General features: G+C 45.3%; 1 long non-coding RNA gene across 1 annotated transcript in view; it reads right to left on the bottom strand.

Moving 5' to 3' along the window:
* Window positions 1-19,307: 19,307 nt before the first annotated feature.
* Window positions 19,308-20,841, bottom strand: part of LOC109321026 — a 12,810-nt gene continuing 11,276 nt past the window's right edge. Inside the window, exon 3 of the long non-coding RNA XR_002103940.1 lies at window positions 19,308-19,318. This is a non-coding gene — a long non-coding RNA (uncharacterized LOC109321026). The remainder of the gene's footprint in view (window positions 19,319-20,841) is intronic.

Below are 20,841 nucleotides of genomic sequence, written 5' to 3'. Positions count from 1 at the left end.
GAAGGGCAAGAAGCCAGCCTCAGGGTGTCAAAAGATCCCCAGGGGAGAAGAGGAGCACAATAGTAGCAACAGCTATGTGCCAAGGACAGTGCAAACACTTATGCCTCTGATTATAAATAGTTCTTTATAGGCCTGGTCTTGGACTGGGAAAAAGCAGGTATGTGTTGAGCCCTGAATGATGAATAATTATATTTCTATCCAGAGCTAAACACTGCTGTTTAATTCAAGCTAGGTGTAACTCTGGAGGCATGCTGCTATTCATTCAGGTATAGTGTTATAGGCCTGCAGCTACAGGACCTGGCTACCTGTTAACTCCATCAAAATAATCATGTAACAAGAAGTTCACGAATAATTCCTAAAGATTTTACCAGTGGGTAGTCTGAAGCTGAATGAGACAGGAGAGAGGAGAAGCCAAGGGAGCCAAGCATTTTATCAAAACTGGGAAATCATGACCTGGAAAGAATACGGAAGGGAAGATACTGCTATCTCTTGCAAGCAAACAGGAAAAGAGTAATACTGAACACTGAGTTTTGGATGAGACATCTGCAACTGCCACAGCTTGGTGGAAGGAAACCAACTAGTAGAGAGGTCCACTTGGATATCTGGGGAGATCAGAAGAAAATGCTTGCTGATGACATGTAACATTTTGGGATGGTAGTACTATCAAGTTGAAGGGCTAGGAGCCCTTACACAAAGGTTTAAATCCTAAGCTGTATGTATGGTCTGTCAGACACATAAGGAAGGGCCTTATGCCTCCATGAGAATGTTTCAGATAAGCATGAAAGCAGAAGTTGGAGGCACACTAAGGGCTCTACAGTGCTGTCAGTCCCTCCCATGCTGGCCCCATACAATTGAAGTTAATAGTTCTAGATTCTCACTGAATGTTAAGAAAGAACCAATATCCAGGGAGTACTTGTGGAAAGAGACCAATTCAACCCTGCAGTCAGCCAGCTGAAAAGAGAGCTGGGAAGACTATAGACAGAGACTGGCTAGGGCTAAATGAAGATATTAGCCTCCAGTGGAGAGCTGTCCTCAATATGGACAAGACATGGGGGGCATTTATACACATACCTTTTGGTCCCAAGACGTGCCGGAGATCCACTGCTTAGGAGCAGACTCCATTAATCAAGTTAATTAAGGAAGCGCGAGTCCTTGGCAAGGAATTAAGGAAGGAAGGAACTCGATTAATTGAGTCTGCTCCTCATGCGAGGTGATGCACACCACGCTGTGCCGCACGTACCTGCATAAGCAGCGAAATGCCTGTCAGCGCACAGAAAATAGTGGCGGTGTGCTTTTGAACTAAAACACCTTTTATGGGTTTGAGTTCAAAAGCGCGCCACCACCATTTTCTCAGTGCTGATGCACATTTCTCCACTTATGTGCCACAGTGCTGCAGTGCTTGCACATATAAAAATGCCCTGGGACTAGGGTAAGCAATGTCTCAGATGAGGGTTGAGGCCTTAACAAGGTTGGAGCTCAACTGAACTGATGCCAGACATAGCTCGCCTTGGCATATGAAAGAAGAATGTTTCAAGGTTGTGTGTCCAGTGAGTCCAGAAGTCTGCTGAGAGCTGAAAGGACAGGATGACATTCACTAAGGTTTGATTAAACTAAGGTAGTGACATGCCCCAGCCATTCCCAGCTCCAAGTCTGAAGAGTTCAGGCAGTGAGGCCACTCTTAAGCCCTCAGTCTCAAGTATATTTGACAGTGGGTAGGAATTAGCCCAGAGACGTGTCACAGCTCATTTAGAAATTTAGAATGTACCTGCAGTCACAGTTGGATGAAGCAAGGATAGGGTGTGCTCTGACCCACGTGCTAAGGCATGCCATTGCCACAGCGTAGATGAGTCTCAAGGGAAATAGAAGCGTGCATTCTGTCAGCAACAGGGGCTTTATCCAGGAAGAGGCCTAGAATGGGAGCATCTAGAGCAGCAGTTCTCAATCTTTTTAGACTCAAACACCCCTCACTAGCCTCAAGCCCCTCCCCCCACCTCCTCGGAAAATGCCAACTCTTAGATTTCCCTTCTTTGTTGACTACAGAAAAATAATAAAGCAATTCCTCTGTTGCAGAGAACTCAGAGACCACAGCAGATCAGAAAGTTTTTAACACTTTGGATTCCTATCTGAAATCTGCGTTTATTTTGTGAATGCAAGTTTGCACCCCTAACAATACTAACATTGCATGGCACCCTGTAGCACCATTCAAAGGATTTCAAGGTACCCCAAGGTGCTACTGCCCCCTTGTTGAGAATTACTGATGTAAAAGAAAAGCCTTGAGAGAAAATAGCTGAGATTACGAATGGATTTAGACTCCCAGGACTGAGTACCCATGCAGATTTAGAGTGGGCCTTCTTATAGTCATGCTGTGTGCAGTGAAAAATTTGAGGGGCAGACTCCTCTACTAACACGAGCATGATGAAGGAACTAAAAGAACTAATAGTAGGAGCCGGAAGGGTGGAAGACTGAACCCACCCTTGAAGATAAGAATAAACCTGGCATGAAACTTTATTCGAAGATATAAACTATGTATCTACATTTCATCTTTAGGCAAAATGAGTTGATCATCTCTGGTCAAAGGATACTAGAACTGCCCCACAAAACAATTCCTTTCTTCCTTGACTTGTTTATGTTTACCTTCCTAATCTGTTTTTCTACTTTGTTATCCTAAGTGTTTTTTTAAAGGTGCAATTCCTGCCCATATAAGAAATATACAACATTGAGATTAACATGGGATTAAGTCTGGATAGATCAATTCTGTTATCACATCTGCCACAGAATCAGTGCATGACTTGAATGTGAGATGTTATAAAACATAGGTTGGATAAATAGTTTTAAATTAACCATAGCCTGTGTAAGTATTTTGAGTTTTGTTTGATTTCCCTTCCTTGTCTACCACATAAACCGGTGAAATTTGTACATTTTACTTAATGGTCAACATATTTAAAAAGCAAATATGAAATTACAGAAAGAAAATGTAGTGAGATGATAGTGTTTACAAAATTTGAACCTGACATAAGATGTTTATCAAGAGATTATATTCAATTCATGGCCTCCTACAAAGGTAAACTTTGTCTTAATTTACTTTGTCACTTAGACAACTAACTTGTTTGTATTGTCTCCTATTGTTGGGGATCACCGTCCCCTGTGGACCTAACCAACGCCGCCTGCCACCTGCCTAGGGTGTCATCAGCTATAATTGGGGTCTCACACGCATACGTTTCACCTGCCACGACTTGCTATTAATGGAGTTGGTTCAGATGTCTTAGCGTGTAGTCCAATTATGAGTCTCCCCGGCATCTCGTGAGGTCCCGAGTTTCTGAGGGTTCCACCACTCCTACACCCTCGTCCGTTCCTCCAGGTGATGGCCAACCGGTTGGTCTGGCCATGTATCCTCAGTTCCTCCCAGATAATCCACAAAAGAAAGGTCAATCAAAACAAACACAACAACCAAGAAGGTTCCCCTGATCTGTGTAGTGGCTCTATCTGTCTGCAGCCGCCTTCCAACTTAAGCTTGACCTTCGAGGGGTCAAGCACCCCTTTGGTGGCTCTCGGAGAGCTCCCTTGTAGAGTTTGACGAGATTCCTTTTTAACAACTTAAGTTCACTACTGAACTGTGCCCCTATTACAGGTACTATGGTACCCAAAGTCAAAGTGCCCCCCTATTAGGGTTATTATGGTACCCTTCTCCCACTGGGCTCAGCCAGCTCCGGGCTGGTAAATAAACAGTTCTACTCCCCACAGGGGCCAGTAAACTGTGTTCCAAAACCCCGCTGGGGTTTTGCTCTCTGCCAGAGGCTCCTACCAGCTTTCAACGTTGCATTCAGCATTCCTTTCAGTGTGCACCGGCCTGCTCCACCTCCTCCTCCTCCTCTTTCCGGTTCTGCGTTGCTCCCGCTTTCCGGTCCTGGCCTCTTCTTTATACCGGTGGGGGAAATATCGCCCCCTCCCTTCCCAACACACCTGGGTAAGGGGAATTTCTGCCAGGCTTCTTGGGGCTGTGGACCTGGGGCTGCTGACCCTCTGCTTAGCCCGGGAGCCTTGGAGCCTGCTGGCTCCTTCTCTCTCTCACACCTATCCCATGTATTTTATGGTCTAATCACTCTCCTTCTTATACTCTGCTTTCTGTATGTCCTTTCACAGCATCACACCCAATGATCTTCCAGACATAATGTCTATGAAATCTATAAAATCTGATAACATGAACTTGGATTCACAAAAGCTTGTGCTGTCTATTTATATCTTATTTAGTTAGCCTATAAAGGTGCATATCTACCCTGCATTCTGACTGACTTTAGACTCACACAATGTAAGTTTCTGTGATGTTCACTAGTACGCCTGACTCTTATGGACCTCTCAGGTCTTACCATCTCATTGGGTTCTGGATAGCTTGGTGTTAAAGTATTTGTCTTGGAAGGCCTTCAGGGGGTCCGTGTCTGCCACATATTTGATGGAAAAATAAGTTTGTTATTGGGAGTAAGATGTTAAGTCTCACCTTCCCTGGGACCCTCCTTAACTTTGCTTGTCGAGTTTCCCAATTTGGGGCTCTGCCTCCCCTACACCCCACCTTATACCAACCATAAGTTGTTATCTTCTGCTCACCTCTAAGGTGAGCCACAGTGGTAATTTTTGTCTTGGTCTTTTGACCTCAAAAAAAATAGGATGTGGGCCTCACTTGGCCCAAGCTCCAGGCTGTAGTGGAAATTGGCTTATGGTCCTTGCTGTCCCCAGGTTACCTTGTTTCCAGGGATGTCTCTGCTTCTCAGTTATGTTGTTACTGTGGTTTGGACTCCCGGCTCTCTCTTCTCTTTGCAAGGTCCCTGGCAATCCAGTCATGTCTGGAGGCATCCAGGAACCACGACTCAACTTCAGGTAGGTACCTTAACCCTTGTGGGCTTGTCTCTTCTCCAGGTGCCCCCTCTGGAGTCAGATTTATCTATACTGTAGCAGGGCACTGGGATGTGCCTGCTCCTTTAATGGAGCTAGCAGCCTGCGAGCCTTCTTGCAGATGGCACAGGGGGCTAACGAGAGACTCACCTGACCAGAAGAGGGCTCAGGCTGGAGCTACATAATCCCAAAGCCTGGGCTGGTCAGGCAGTCCCTCCCTGGTAGCAACCAAGTGAGGAGCTCCTGGCAGCAGGACAGCAGGGTGCCTGAAGGGACCGGAGTTTATATACCTACCCTGCAGGCCTGAGAACAGAGGAAGATTACCTGGGCAGAGGAAGGCAGGATTTTATGGGCAAGTGGCCTTTGTTTTATGTTGAACCCACAGAGACCATGTGCCCAGGGAAAGGCTGAGCCAGCCCAAAGAGCCCACAAGCCCAGAGAAGGGGGAGTATACAGAACCAAGTGTCCAGGAGCCCAGAGAAGGAGCTGTATATGGGCTCAGAGGTCAGAGAATCAAAGAAGGGACTGTATAGGGGACCAGGGGATACGAAGGCCCAAAGGGGTCTAAGGGTATAAATAAGCAACACAACAAATACAGAACACCCATGAAGGTTGGGGCATGGAGTAAGGAAGATATGGAGCCACAATGAGCGCCTAAGGTGACAGGTGTCCAGCAGGGGTACAGGCGGATGAGAAGGCCTGCTAGACTGCAGGACTGTTACTGAGGGGACCCAGGAGGGGCCCACTGGTGATTGACACAGGGTCAGGCTCATGTAGAGCACACAGACATCCTCCCTTTTATAACCTTCAATAAGTGCTAGGCATGGCAGGCGAGTGATGGTTTCACATGGGTTCTTACCCAGTGTGATAGGACCTGGTCCCAGGGATGCCAGTGACATCCCCTAAGGGCCGCATGTCTTCTGCCCCACTCTGACTACTAAAGGTATCCTCATTTCATACTTCTGTTGACCTCCATACTTGTTTATATTTTAAGGATCCATCACTCTGGTTTAGTACAAAAAAAGAGGTAGATAGCCATGTTAGTCTGAAGTCAGTCAGAAAGCAGGCTAGATATATGCTTTTATAGACTAAATTATATATATAGAGAGAGATAAAGAGAGAGCACAAGCTTTCATGAATGCAAGTTTATGTTACTGATGCTGTGAAAAGATATGCAGAAGGGGGCTGCAGCTGAACCTGAGCCAGGCAGGGGCTGCAGGGGGTGTCACAGCCCTCCCCATGGCCACATCCTTGCTACACATACCTATAGGCATTAGAATTGCAATCCATAATATAACCCATAAAATCCACCATGGAAGCCTGATAACAAAATTACCCTTTTCAACAATACAACTTAAAACTTCAACAGTCTTGCAAGGACCCTTCAGGGTGAGACTCTTAACCTTCTTCACAGCCCCAGCTGTTCCAGATGGCACAAGGACTTTCATTAGGGTGGCCATCATAGAGGACAGTCTGGTTATCCTCTGTCCTGTATTGATACAAAACTGGATGCCTTTTTGTCCTCTATGTTTCTCTTCGAGAGAAACATAGAGGACATAAAGGCATTGGGTTTCATATTAATAGAGGACAGAGTAGCAGAAAACCATAATATCCTCTGTGATGGCCACCCTAACTTTCACTGCTTCACTGTCGTACTGACTGCATTCATTTTTTAAGCCTTTTAAGTGCAATGAAATCAGGCCCTGCTCTGTCATAGCAGTCAGTGGGGAAGTTGATCCTTCTCTGAGCTGCACTCAAACCAGGCTCATCCACAGCCCCTCTGGGGCCTCTTTCAGTGGTGCATGGAGTATACTGGGGAGCCAGGCCTCTCCTCTGCTTCTTCCACAGAGCTCTGGGCAAAATGGCTCCCACCTTGACCCACTTCTCCTGCTAGCCCTCAAAGCAGCCTGGGCCCCATAATTCAACCTATCTCTCTGGGTCTAGTTTTCCTGGGCTTGGAATGACTCCACCCCTCTTTGCTTTACCCAGCAGCAGGTGTTAAAACCCGATTGCATCTCCTCAGCAACATGAGCTACTGCAAGCATGTAAAAGTACCTTTCATGCTCCGAAAAGTGGCTTCCCTCAGACTAGTGAGCTACATTTAAGCTTTCTTGTCTACAAGATGCTCAGGGTGGCACTTTAGAGCAGGGGCATAACAAGTCAGCAAGGTAACTGAGGCACTTGCAGTGCCTGGAAGCAGCAACTTCTGGCTCCTGCCACACTACAAGCACAATCACATGGCTGTGGTAGCAACTGTATTTTTTTGCCCCTTGCTTCTGCCCCATCTCCCCCCACCACCACCAAGTTGAAGCCCAGGATTGCTTCTTGATGACTGTGAAAGCTGTGACAGCTTGGCTGGACCTACACATAAAATCTAAATGACAAAACTGAAATAATAGTGCATCTTGCACAGGAATATAGGATTGTAGCTGGGACCTTGATAAATAAAGCAATCCCAATTGATTTCATTTCTGCGCTAGATTATGCCAAATCATCATAGTGTTTGTAATCACCTGAAAGTTTTAATAGGTAGGAAAGAAACCCTCCTACACAAAAGACAGTGGCCAGGGCAAAACTGGATTGTGGTGACAAGATTGCCACAAAGAAGATCAATATCCACTAATGGTTGCAACCCACTACTACGTAGAGAAAGTGGAGCTTGCGGCATGTGGGAGGGGAGGTAGAAGCTCCCTCCCAGCACACCCTGGTACCCTGCCCAATGGGCACCGGTACTCATGGCAGGGACCGGGACAAGTGGCATCTGCAGGGAAATGCCAATGCAGGCTCAGCAGTTCTGCAGCTGCCCGAGCCTGTGGATCGGTGAGCCCCAGGAGCAGGGCCTGAAGGCATCATGGGCTGATCAAAAGGCAGCTGGGGAGAGACCCAGCTGCCCAGAGACTGAGAGACCAGACACTGGTGGAGAGAGGCAGACAGCACAGCTGGGTGGAGAGGAACAAAACACCAGCGAGGAGAGACCAGACGTTGGCAGAGGGAGGCAGACGGTGGAGCTGGGCGGAGAGAAGTGGAACACCGGTGGGGAGAGACAGAACGCCAGCAGGGAGATGTGGGCAGTGGAGCCCGGTAGAAATGGTGAAGCGGGGCAGGGGGTGAGAAGCCCCAGCACCAGCCAGGGAAGCCTGGCAGGGAAAACCACAGCTCTGGGCTCGGGGAGCCAAAGTTCGCTGGAAGGTCACAGCAGGGAGAAGAAGATCGTCCTCACAATCCCGGGTGAAGACCAGGCTGCTCCAGAGAGTACAAGTACCATAGCAGGGAAGGGCGGCAAGTGATGGCAAAACCCTGCGGGCAGCCTGGTGAAGAGGGAGGAGCAAGCAGCGACTGGCCCAGAGACCGGAGGGGAAGGGGCAAGTTCCACCAGGTGGTGGGATCAGGAGCAATTAACTCCTAGTCTGCTGGTCCCTGGGAAGAGCACTCAAAGAGACGGACAAAATTCCTTCTCCCTTCTCAGGGAGGCAGAGGGATCCTGGGGGCAGAGTCCCAGACACCCCATCAGCAGACACTGAACTTCTTCTCGTTTAGTTTAGTGTCTTCTAAGTTATCATTCACCCCAGGCTGGAGCATGTTTAGTTACCCAAAGTTTGGTCTGAAGACAAGGGATCAATTCAGGAGAGATTAACGGCCAAACAGACCTGACCCTGACTGAGGTGGGCCGCATGGGAGAGAAGATATCATCCTGGAGAAGATTACAGGGATCAGAGTCCTCCCAGGCTGTGGATGTGGTAAGGGTGGGGTAAAGGGGAGGTTTGGAGCCCCATGAAGAAAGACCAGGGTCATGACCCCTCTGAGACCACCGACAGGGAATGACTTCCCCCATCAATCAACATCAAAGTTGTGGCAAATAGGGGCAGGCGAATAGGGGCAGTGCTTGGAACCATCTAGGTGGCCTCAGGGTGCAGTCTTACCCTGACATCACTAGGGAGGAAGGCAATGACCAGAAGGAGGCCAAAGCCTTACAGAACCTACCAGCGACACAGCACCTAATACTAGACCCATGCCATAAGATGATAACAGTCTTAATGAAGGCCAGGGAAAGAGCGGATGAGAATGGTGAGAGTGCTATCAAGAACAAACAGGTGCTCTGCTAGTGGTTGCCATCCACTAGGCATTGAGTTAGATAGGCCACAACCCACTACCACACCTGAGCCTAAAAATAAAAGTGATGGTTCCTCTAAAAGAAAAATTGTTGGCAGAGACTTGACACATTCATCACATGTGTATAACAAAGCTAAGAGAGAAAGAGAAGGGCACAGACTGTTGAGTGTGTGTAACTAGAGAAAACAAGAAACTACATAGGCAGGCAAGGTTCTTTGAGTAGACGTGATATCTTTTCTTAGACCAACTGAGTAGTTGGAAATGAGTTTTTTGCAAGCAATCACCCTGCTTCAAGCATAGGAAGTCTCTGCTGTTCTGAGACTTCAAGAAATGAAAGAAGCTAAAAGTGTGACAGGATGTCAGTGAGAATGTCGATAGGCAGAAATTAGGAAAACAAAAGGTAGAGCACGGAAGGGAAGGATAAAAAGGGTGGGAGGGAAGCCAAAGGTGAGTAAGGGAGATTTTGCAGTAGATAGTCAAGGTGAAAAAGAGGCTGTCTGTGAAAAATTAAAGAGCAGGAAATTAGGAAGACAAAGGGCAGGAAAGGAGAGGAGGGGAGGGAAGGGAAGGCGAGGAAGTGAGGGAAAGATAAATGTAAGAGATCACGTTTGGCAGGTACCTGGTGAATCACGTGTAAGGTAGGTTGTAGTATGTCATAAATCCAATGTCTATATTAACTCCATGATTTTTTGTATTGTCAATTTATGAAGTGAAGTTTGTAGGCTTGTCTACGAAAGGTGTTTGTAAGTTCCTTTGAGGATTAGAACTGATAGATTGGATAGGGAGTGATTGTCTTTTGAGAAGTCTGCCCCACATACTGCCTATGTCCTTAGATCAACACAGCTACAACCAAAAACTTGGAAACTACATATACATTTCAACTGAACTAGTAACTAAAGCAAACAAAAGACTAAATATACATCGTAAAGCAGAACCTGTAAGAGGTGCACTGAATACAGGAAAGATATCCTGTATATGATGAATGCATGGGCATGCCTGCTATATGTACCTTGTTAACACATCGGCAGGCAAGGTTCTTTGAGTAGATGTGATATATTTTATTAGAACAACTAAGTAGTTAGAAAAAAGTTCTTAGCAAGCGTTCAGGCACAGTCACCCTTCTTCAGGCATAGGAAGACTCGTATCCTCATATTTCTATTAATTCAATGTCTGCCTGAGGTTTTACAAATGTCTCAATCAAATGTCTCAAACATTCAATGTCTGTCTAGGGTTTTGTAAATAGATCATCACTGGTACAGGCTACTGCAAATTTGTCCTGTTGTTAAAAAAACGCTCAAAGACAGGTCCTGTAACCACTGCCCCTAAGTATCCCATTTAGCCAATCAAGACCCATCATGTTTGATTGACTTACAACCTCTGGACCCATCAGAAACCTCAAAAAAACCCCAAAACAAACAAACCCCAAAACAAGTTTCAACCTAGACAATCCAAAAACAGGATTCAAGCAGTTAACAACTATAATGTAGTGGTCCCCCTTTCCTTTCTGTTTTGTTTGGACTTTAATCAACCAACCATCAAGAAAAAAAACGTTGAAGCTATACAATTAAACAGTATAAGAGCAAAACAGATTTGTCAGCAAGATGTGCAGTCCAGGAGAGAGACAGAGAAATCATTTCTGCACCCAGCTGACCATGAAGGCAAAGGATCCCGCTTGGTGAAGGTTGCAAAGACCAGAACAGCTTTCTGCCTGCATTGGTGAGAAAAACACTGCTGCAGTTAAATATGTACTAGGACTTTCTGTGATAGCTCATTTTATACTGGGAAGGAGTCTTTTGCTGTCATTTTGTTTTATAGCTTGTTTGTGGTACTGTTACTAAAACCTTCCTGCTATTAGTCAAATGAGATGTCGTGTCAATCCTTAACTACACTAGGTTTAAAACCTGCTTTTAACTGTGTTAGTTGCACAACTGCTTTAGGGACTAACTATTTCAGAGAGGCATGCTTTCATGTGCAACAACCTACTTGTCAAACAAGTTTTGTCTGTTTTTTTCTGGCTGACAGTCCACTAAGGATAACATTTTTGCATGTCCCTGACTGGAAAAGAGGTAGCATTTCAGGCAACTGGAGCAGTGTCTCTTAAAGTACACTAGATACCTGTAAGCTCCTGTGTCTCCAGCTGTTTTTAATGATAGGAGTGGACTGTCCTCCCTGCCTTTAGCACAGAACAGGTACAGAGGAGGGAGGGAATCCTGAACAGTCTGGACTTTGCTATTATGGGCTTAACTTAGTTACCTCTACAGAAATTGAATGCTTAATAGGACTTTTGCCAAAATGTATTACCTCCCCTCTGACAGCTTCCAGAGAAACAGACTAACAAGGACAGGATACACTTCTGGAGACTTAATATGTTGTCCACTAGAGTGGCCACATACTTTGCAAGCTAAATCACAACCTCATATTTGTAACGTTTACTCTCTAATCCATAAATACTGAAATTATACAATTTGTAGCAATGCATTGGGAAGAAAAATCATTATAACAGCTCCTGAAAGTTGTCTGACCATATAATGACAGTTGGAGTCATTGAGGCAAAAAAAATTTTTTTTTCTATTTGGCCATCTTGCTAGGCAATCTTGATGCACTGGCCCATGAACAGAACCAGTTATATGGCTTCCACTCCAATCAAAAGGCAAAATCTTCCCTAAATTTCCACTCATTGGTTAACCACTAGGAAAATTTTCTTCCTTTACACCAAAACTTCCTCAAAAAATGAGAAAGGTGGTGGATATCTCCTAATGGGATAAGGCTCTGGTTCCTTGGGATCTTTTTCTGAAGCGGGTATCCAAAAGTTCCCTGCCAGACAGGTCCCCAGACAATTTTCCTTGCAAAGAAAACCTTGCTAAGCAGGCTGCTCTGAATTCACTATGGTTTGAGATGTAGCCAGAGCAGTTTGATTCTAGCTTATAAATAGTTAAAAGAAGATGTAATGGTTACATGTTACAAGGCTCTGCAAGGAGATAAACTTTTGACCTACTGCCCCAGAGTTTGGCATGTGCAGTCAGGAGGAAATATTTGGTGGAAATGTGTGGTGTATGTGCTGAGGTAAAGGTGAGCGATTAATGTGACTAATAGGTGAATGTATCAAGTGTGAGTGGAGATGATTGGGAAGTGCTTGATGGACAGTGATTGATAGCCCTTTACCCACAATAATAGGATGTGAGAAAGCTGTGTGATTTTTGGAAATAAAAACCGCTGCCTGAAAAATCTGGGTGTGAGTATTCAGGCATAATTGTGTGACGATTCGGGTTTGAGGGTTGTTGTATATATCTGTGGTGGTCCTTGATAGTGGTGTTTGATGGTCTGTGTCATTGCTTCTTGGTGTTTGTGGATTGCTATACGTGGCTGTGTCTGGAACTGCATGCTGTGACTGGTATTTGCAGCTCCCCATGGAGGGTTGAGTAGTGATACTGCTGCAAACACCCCCATGGAGAGCTGAGCAGTCTAACAATCGCAAACACCCTATTCCAGCGGTGATCTCCTATTCAATTCAATATTCTGCTTGATTCAACTGGTCCTGACCTTGGATTGCCACCATTTAACTTGACTTGTTCTTCTTTGGATTGCCATTGATTACTGTTCACCGCTTACCATGTTCTTCTCTGTTACATTGGTAAAGTATCGCCCTCTTCTGTATCGCTATGCATGTGCTCCAAGTTGTTTTCCTCCATCCCTTATCACTGTTTTATTTTCCTTCCTTTTTTCCCCTAGTGTTTAATAAACCCTCTTATATTTTGACCCTCAACCTTGTCCTTTTGTGTGTTAAATACACTAACAAAACTCAAGCCAGGTATCCAACCGGCAGCATTGATAGATGCTGGTGCTGCTGGTCAGCCTGATTTGACCCAACCCACTTGCTCCACCACTGAGACAAGTTTATCTTAGTGGGGTCAAGTGTCCCAGATCTGGGCTCCCACTACAGAGGCACCATAACCACAGTTACATCCCTGTCCAGCAGCCTATTTCTGTAAAGTAGGTTTCATGGGAGATGAATGGGGGAGGCCTACTCAAGCCCTGTGTACCAAAGGCATGAAGCCAGGAATTATTAGACCTCTCATTTGTTTCTTGTCTGTGGGATACTACTTCAGATATTTGAGTTTCTGTCACTAAACCCAGGCAGATGAATATGCAGCTGAGGAAGCTCTTCCAAAATGCTGTTGTGGTGGATATTCCTGCTACTGCCACCAAAACTACATTTTCTCTAGTTGATGAGGATGTGACTACACTCCTCTGGCCAGCTAGTGGCACACCAAAATCACTAATACGACTATCTGCTAGCAGACTAGCAAATAACTCTCTGTGTAGACAAGCCATAACTACATTTAACTTGTCCAGACTTAGGCTTCACCTAAATCTTTAGGCATAACAGACCTCTAGCACAGCAGCCAGGACTTTTAATAATATCTAAGAATAACTTAAGTCAGGTCCAGACGTGAACTTCAGCATACAAATGGGAGTGAGATCAAGGCTAAAATAACTAGTTTGAACCTCAAGCCAAGCGTAGTCAGCATATGATGTTATGTTTCTGAAAAGCACATGTAGTAACATCATGTAACCACAAAAAATGTCTGTCCCAATACTGAGAGAAATGGTATGTATTTTTCTCTCATGTGCTGCCAGAAGAGTTACAGCAGCAAAATCAAGAAAAGAACCAAGTTGTCTCTACACACCCTTAGGACCCTAGCTATACTGAACAGTAATGTTTATGGATTTGTGAAACCACCCCTTGCCATATTATGTCAGTTCCCCAGAATGATGTAAGTACCAAAAGTGATAGTTAAGTGATTAAATCCAATAATTAGGTTCCAGTGAAGTAATCTAAGCTCCCACTCAGCAGCTGCCTCACCTGTAGGCTGAACACCAACACTTCTATTGGGGGACAAAGTTAAAAACGCCCAATTCCTGATGCCACTAAATGGCTCAGTACCTAAGCTATGGCAGAATCTTCAAACCAGGTACACTATACCTAGATAGGCGAATCTGGTTCAGCGAAGGTTTACATGCCTACTGGATCAGGCCACACACACAAGACAGCTTGTGTTGTGCATGTTCATGTGTATACCATCTTAACTAATAACCCAGTGATTAAGGCACTCCTTTGGTGCCGACAGACCTTTTTTCAAATCCACATTCTGTCTGGAGCAGCAACTTAAGCCTATGTCTCCTATCTCCTAGGAATATGCCGTGAACATCAGGCTATTCTTGAATGCCTTGTGTTCTCTTGCTAAAGCTGTTCTACTTCAGAAGAAATAATTTTCCAATCACTGGGCTGGAATATGGGTGTATTTTCACTATCTGGTGGTTAGGGCATTTTTCTGGAATGTGGGAGAGTCAGTTTCAACAGATTTTGTACACAAAGTGATTGACATAGACTAACTCCAGAATACCCAATATCTTGGCAATTTTGATTACTCTCCTGGGATGCAGGAGAACTGGGCTCAACCATGGCAGAGAGCTGGTGGGGAATGAAAGGAGTTCCATGTTCTTTGGTACAGTCCCATTTTAAATACACCCTAGGCATCCTGCTGCAAATAGCTCACAAGTGTTCATTTGGCCAAACTGACGGGACCCGAGACAGGTGTTTAAAACAGGACTGTCCCAGTGCAAATGAGATGTACAGTCACCCTACTTCCTGTATCGAACAGAAGAATTGTGGCTGCTTCTGTTCTGCATGCTTCTTACCAGTCTGGGTAGATCAAGCATCTTTTAGATGTATCAGTTATCTTCAGTATTGTTGATCATGAGGTGGTGTTGGCTTTCATATGGACTGTGCAGGCAGCTTCACTTTCTTCATTCTTTTTTTCTCCAGTCTCAGTAAGTAGCTTTGGCCGGGTGCATCTTTTCCCAAGGAGCTTTCAGTTGTTAGGATGCAGGGTGCCATTCTGCTACTCTTGCTGTTCAACCTGTGCTGTTCAGCCATAAGTGAGTTAGTGTCTAGTGTTCTTAGTCTGCTGATGGTATTCTACTGTCTGTCTGAGTTTCATCCAACTTGGATGATTTGATTCAGCACCTCAGCTGATGTTGATTTTGTAACCATCCGGGGATTGAATGAAAATGAGATGGCTGAAACAACCCAGGTAAATCTAAGGAGATGAACAAGCAGGCAGGCCAAGGCATTGCATTAATTAGTTACTAGGATTCACAAGCAAGGAATTATTTTAGACCTTGCAGGTACTGTTTGTTATCACATTACTGTATTAGCCAGATTAAGACAGTAAGAAGATAATTAGACTAAGAGATTGTGACACTTTGTCATGATTTCCTGGTTCTTGCCCCACCAGCATTAAACAACTGCAGTGCACTCTATGTGGGATTAGTTCTTAAACTGAATCAGCTGATGAAGCTGACACAGAAGGCACCTGCTTGCCTCCTAAGTGTAACATCATACAGGGAGCACCTAAAACCTTATTTTTGGGGCTTGGCAAAGTCAGCCAGTTGACCATCATTTATGTTGTGTAGTATAAACCTCTAAATTGCCCAGGACCAGCTGACTGGGGAAGGGAAAGAAGAATTTCTCTCCCTGTGCCGTGCCACCTCAACTGTGGTCAGGATGGGTGCCTGAGCTGGGCCACTCTGTGAAAAGGTGTGAACATCTGGAACTTTTCCACCTCTAATTCCTAATAGTTCAAATATGCTGCACAGTGAATAGGCATTTTTTTAGTCAGTTAAAATCTAAACACAGCCAGATAACATAAAATAACTACTGGAGTCTCAGACTAGTTGTATCCCCCTTTTTACCCTTTAGCAGGGGTATCCAATTTCCAAGCAGATGGGGACTGCACACCCAGGGGGCTGCAAAAGTGATGGCTGCACATCACATGGGCTGCACCAGGACAAGTCATGGGTCCCCAGGCCATGCACCCTGTGGATGACCCCTCCCCCAATTGCTGCCTATGCAAGCCCCGCTTGGCATTGCACTGCATGGTCCCCACCACCACACCATGCATCCAGGTGACCCCAGGCTCACCCTCTGCTTCCCATGCCATATGGCACTGCCTTGCCCTCTAGGCTGGAAGCAGCAGCAAGAAGAGCGAGGGAGAGCCCAGAACCTTTGGCTGCTATTGCAGCTGGACTAATAGGAGGAGCGGTGCCAAGCGGGTGCCTAGGAGCCACCACTTAACTCCTTGTGAGCTGCCAGTTATACAGTCATGCTCTGTAGTAAACTAGACCGAAGTCCCATGTTCAGTAGTAGAAAGAAAAAAGTATTGTAGTTAAAATTAATATCATCCAGCTTTCAATATTTTCAGTGCCTCCAATAAGTTTAATACAATCAGCTCTGACATTGTAAGCTGCATGTTACCTATTTACTATGTAAACAAACTAGACCAGGCACTTGTGTTCTGTCCAGGTCTATGTTTCATGGTTTTATCGTATGTCTACACTATGGTGAAGTGCTGGGTAGAGAGACCTGAGTTAGCTCCAGAACCAGGAATGGTATAGCAGTATCTACATGATACTCAACCCATAAAAACATGACTATAGCTTCTGGGGCCCAGCTCAGTACATCTCTGTACTGTGTAGACCAGTGTTTCTCAACTTTCAATATCTGGGGTATGCTTTTTTTCTGGATTAAAAGTCCATAAACCCAATGCCTCTGTGGAAGTCCCAATCTACCCATGCATGGCTGATTTGCTGGAGCCCCAGTCCAGCTACATAGGACCAGCCCAGTGGGAGCCTCATTCAGCCCATTTTTTTGCAGCACACTTGTGCTGCTCCTAAGCCACAGCACATCCTTTGAGAATCACGCTGAAAACAAGCAATATATTTTAAATTCTTGAATGCACACTCCACAAAGCTGCTTCATTTCTCAAAATGGCTATGAAAATGTAAGACCTCTTAGGACTCTCAATCTATGTTGCTCAAGCAATATACAACTGCTTGTCAACACAGAATAAATATTCTTTTTTGTCCTTTGCTTGTTTAAATGATGTTAGCATTGTGGCTAGTATAACAGAAGTATTTATGCTTTTACAACTACACTGACTCATGTTTGTACACATTTCAGAAATTCCCTTGAAGGCTACATTGTATAGCTCCTCAAAGCCTTGCTTTCATGAGTTACGATACTGATTTAAATCCAATCATTTTTGACCTAGCACTGTTCCTTTTGTCTCCTTCACCCGCATCTTAGATTTGAGACTTCTTTCATGACAGCAACCTCCCACCTCTTATCCTCCTCAAAAACTACTCATTCCATTAACCCATTACACACTGATCATCACTGTTGCCTCCATAAGCATCTGTGCTTTAGACACATTCAAATGTTTCTGTATTAGCCTGTAGCCACTTCAAGAGGTAAACCTTGCCCTATTTGTCCTCACCTGAAGGGGGGAAGCATCGTTGCTCTTCCTATTGAGAAATCACCGTATGCATCATTATAATTCCTAGAGAAAAATGCCTAGAGAAAAAAACAGCATTAGAATGCGGTAAAGGTTAAGAAAGGCACAGCAGTAATTTAGCATTAAATACATTACAGAGACTGTATAACCATCTTTAAGCTGGGGAGTTTATACAGACTCCATATTTCTTTTAAACTTAGCCTTAGCTCTTAGATATAGCACTTTGGTAAATGGCACCCAAATAATCCCACCTTTGGTGACACCATATTATGATATGTGGCCTCAAATTAGATTGAAAGAGATTTTTCTTAAGAGACTTTCTATGCATCTCTCCTTTTCTCCCACCACACTATTACAGGCTACAGTTAGTGCTCTTTTTTCAAGAAGCAGTGTCTTCTTGAAAATTATGGAGATTGCCAAATTATGTTATGCTCCCCCTAGTGTTTGGGTGTGACACTGGAGTTTCTGCGCTGATTTCCTCCCCGCCCTCCCGCAGTTGGGGGAATAAGTTCAGAAGGCTCTTGTGTACTAAGCAGCACCTACTCCCACTGATCTCATTTACTAACCAAAAGTTCAACAGTCATCAAAAAGGCCTTTGCCCAGGCCACCTAGTAGCATGGCTTTTCCATCCAGGTCTCTTTATCTTATTGCTCCACCTTTCTTCTCTGCACACTCTTACACTTGGTTCATTGCCCTTCCAATTAACTGAAGCTCTTTCCCCAAGGACTATGTCACTATGCAGTGTTTCAGATGGCTTTCCTAGGAGGTTCCTTTCCTCAGGATTTATCTTGTTCCATTTGCTGGGAATTCCCCTCTCTAGGATCAAGCATCACTAGCTGAACTGATATCCTTTTAACAAGATCAGGTGGTTGTTATCTCATTAGTAGTCACCACATGGTTACTGTACTTACAGCTGGACCATGGTAAGCTTGTTCTCCTTCAGCATGCCATCACTGGCAGATAGACTGAGCTCTGACTCCCTTTAAATAAACCAGCCACTCTGACTCTCTCCTTCCTGCTATTTGCCTTTCCTAGGGCAAAAATCAGGATTATCTTTCCAGTTGCCTCCATGACTGCTGCTGGCTTGTCTGCCTCCCTTGATCATACCCTCCAGTCAAAGGAGTTTTTCCTGCTTATTAGTCAGAATGAAGTCTGTAAGATAGTATTTTCATTTTCAGTGCTGAAGCATGAACAGTCCAAGTCTTGTGTTCCTCAAAGTCTTATGTAGCCTATGCAATAAATACAATCCCATATAGTCTCCAGAGGCTCATAATAAGGATAAGAGGTTCTGAGACAGCCGTGGCCTCTCTGTGAAATGGGAGGAAGTATGGCTTGGAAAGGACAGTAAAGGAGGCAGAGAACTCCCTTGAATGTGAGTCAAAGGAATGGGAGTGAGTAGGGATGAGGAGAAGAGAGCAGCCAGAAGAGGGAGATACATGGGGTCAGGAGAATGTAAGCAAGATGAAGAGTGTGTGGCTCAGTGGGGCAAAAACTGCTCTCCATCTAATTCAACCAATGGTGATTAAAGGCAAGTGCAGTGGGTCAGTTTCAAGAGGAGAGTACTACACAATGTCTAACCTGTGCCCTCGTGGCTTGAGCACTATGTATGGTGAGTTGGAGACATGCTGGTTCCAAATCCTTGGTAGGGGAGCTAATGTCCTGGTTACTGGGCAAAAATATAGGCAGGTCCTCCTCTTCCTTATTTCTGCCAGGCCAGAAGTTTGGGACTTATGCTCAGGTGTGTGTATACAGAGCTGCATACCTGCCTAACTAGACTAGATCCTATTGCTGCCAGATCCTATCCTGCCCATTAGGGAACTAAGTGGACTTAAATATCTCAGTGTGACCCTTTTGCATCTTGCTAACATCCCTGAAAAACATTAACACACCTACTTTTGTAACATACTGTCATCTTAGCTTTAAGACTAAGTCACAAAAAAACAGGTATCAAGACAGGGACCCATCCACTGTTTGCATTTAACTGTTTTTCAGGGACTTAGGCAGGATGGAATAGGATCATACTTAGTTCCCTTTTCCTGTTTGACATATCTTTTCCTGTGTGACAAGTGGGCCTACCCCAGACCAGTCACAGTGTTGGTTACCCACCTGTCTTTGGGCAAGCCACTCACCTTATTCACCTGCTAAGCCATATTGTAAAGTAATTAAGATGTTAATTAGGCAGGAGGCTGCCCTTCTTGTACCCTGATGCCAAAGGGCAGTACACACATGACTCCGACCTCCCCTTATCATGTCTCATGCCTCGGAGATGGCATCCAGATGATTCTTACAGATTGGGCATATGATCGTGGCAAATTCAGCCCCTTGTTAGGCCTCATGCATACATCCTTCCACTCTGCCCATCAGGCCTCAATCATACCACCCCCCTCTCACAGGGGCCTCTTGCACTCCACCCTCTATCACCGGGCCTCTTACATTCTGCTCCTCACTGAGCCACACTCAGCCTGCCCTGCACCCTTGTGCAAACATGTAGGCCATCAGGCTTGCCTACTCTCACTCCTTGCCTGGTCCTGGTGCAGCCTTTCAGGCCTCTACCATGGCCCTCATCTGAACAATGACCAGGCAATTCACCAAACACTGGGCTGAACCTGCCTCTAGGCCCTCACCAGGCCACTCAATTTCCTTCCCTGATTAGGACCAACTACTCGACCCCTCAGCCTCAGGCCCATTTGCAACCTTAGGTGTCCAAAGACTGACCTGGACCCAGCTGCCCCCTTCCTTGGGCTTCAACACATGCCTGGATTTTCTCTGGGGCCTCCTCCATCCCCATAGTTTGTCCTAAACCTATGAATGTACCTGGGACCAGTAGATGGGAAGCTGGAGATTTTTTCACAGCTGCATCCCAACAGCAACTGCCCACTTTGCCTGCCAGGGCCTGGTCTTATGCGGAGGCCCTGCAGCTCAGCTGTAATCTGTAGGGCTGTGCAGAGCAGGTAATATTCGATTCGACAGCCATGTCGAATATTAAACCAGGTCCTGCTTTGATTTGCCATCCGCTTTGAGTCGAAGCGGGTCCGCTTTGACTCAAGGTCAAAGCTCAGTTGAATATTCAAGCTGCTTCGACTTCCCCATAGGCTATAATGGGCAAGGTCAAAGCAGGCTTTAACTTTGGCATTTCTTGTCTGAACTTGATGAAACATGCAGGAATGGTAGCTCCTGAGGAGACCATGAAGCATGCCAAGTTTCAACAAGATAGGTTCAGGGGGTGCAGAGAAACTGCACCCTAACTTTGTGAGAGCAAACCACCTGTAACTTCTATATGCAAAGCCACAGGGAGCTCAAACTTGCAGGAATGGTAGCTCCTGAGGAGCCCACAAAGTCTGCCAACTTTCAACAAGATATGTTCAGGGGGTTCAGAGAAATAGCACCCCAAATTCTTGAGAGAAAACCTCCTGTGACATCTGTGCGGAAAGCCACAGGGAGCTCAAAACTGCTGGCTTGCTAGCCCCTGAGGAGCCCACAAAGCCTGCCA

The sequence above is a fragment of the Crocodylus porosus genome, unplaced genomic scaffold (genome assembly GCF_001723895.1).
Source record: "Crocodylus porosus isolate Cpor-Errol unplaced genomic scaffold, CroPor_comp1, whole genome shotgun sequence".
Lineage (NCBI taxonomy): Eukaryota > Metazoa > Chordata > Crocodylia > Crocodylidae > Crocodylus > Crocodylus porosus.
Note: the sequence above shows the minus strand (reverse complement) of the source record. Positions and strands in the feature narration are given on the sequence as shown.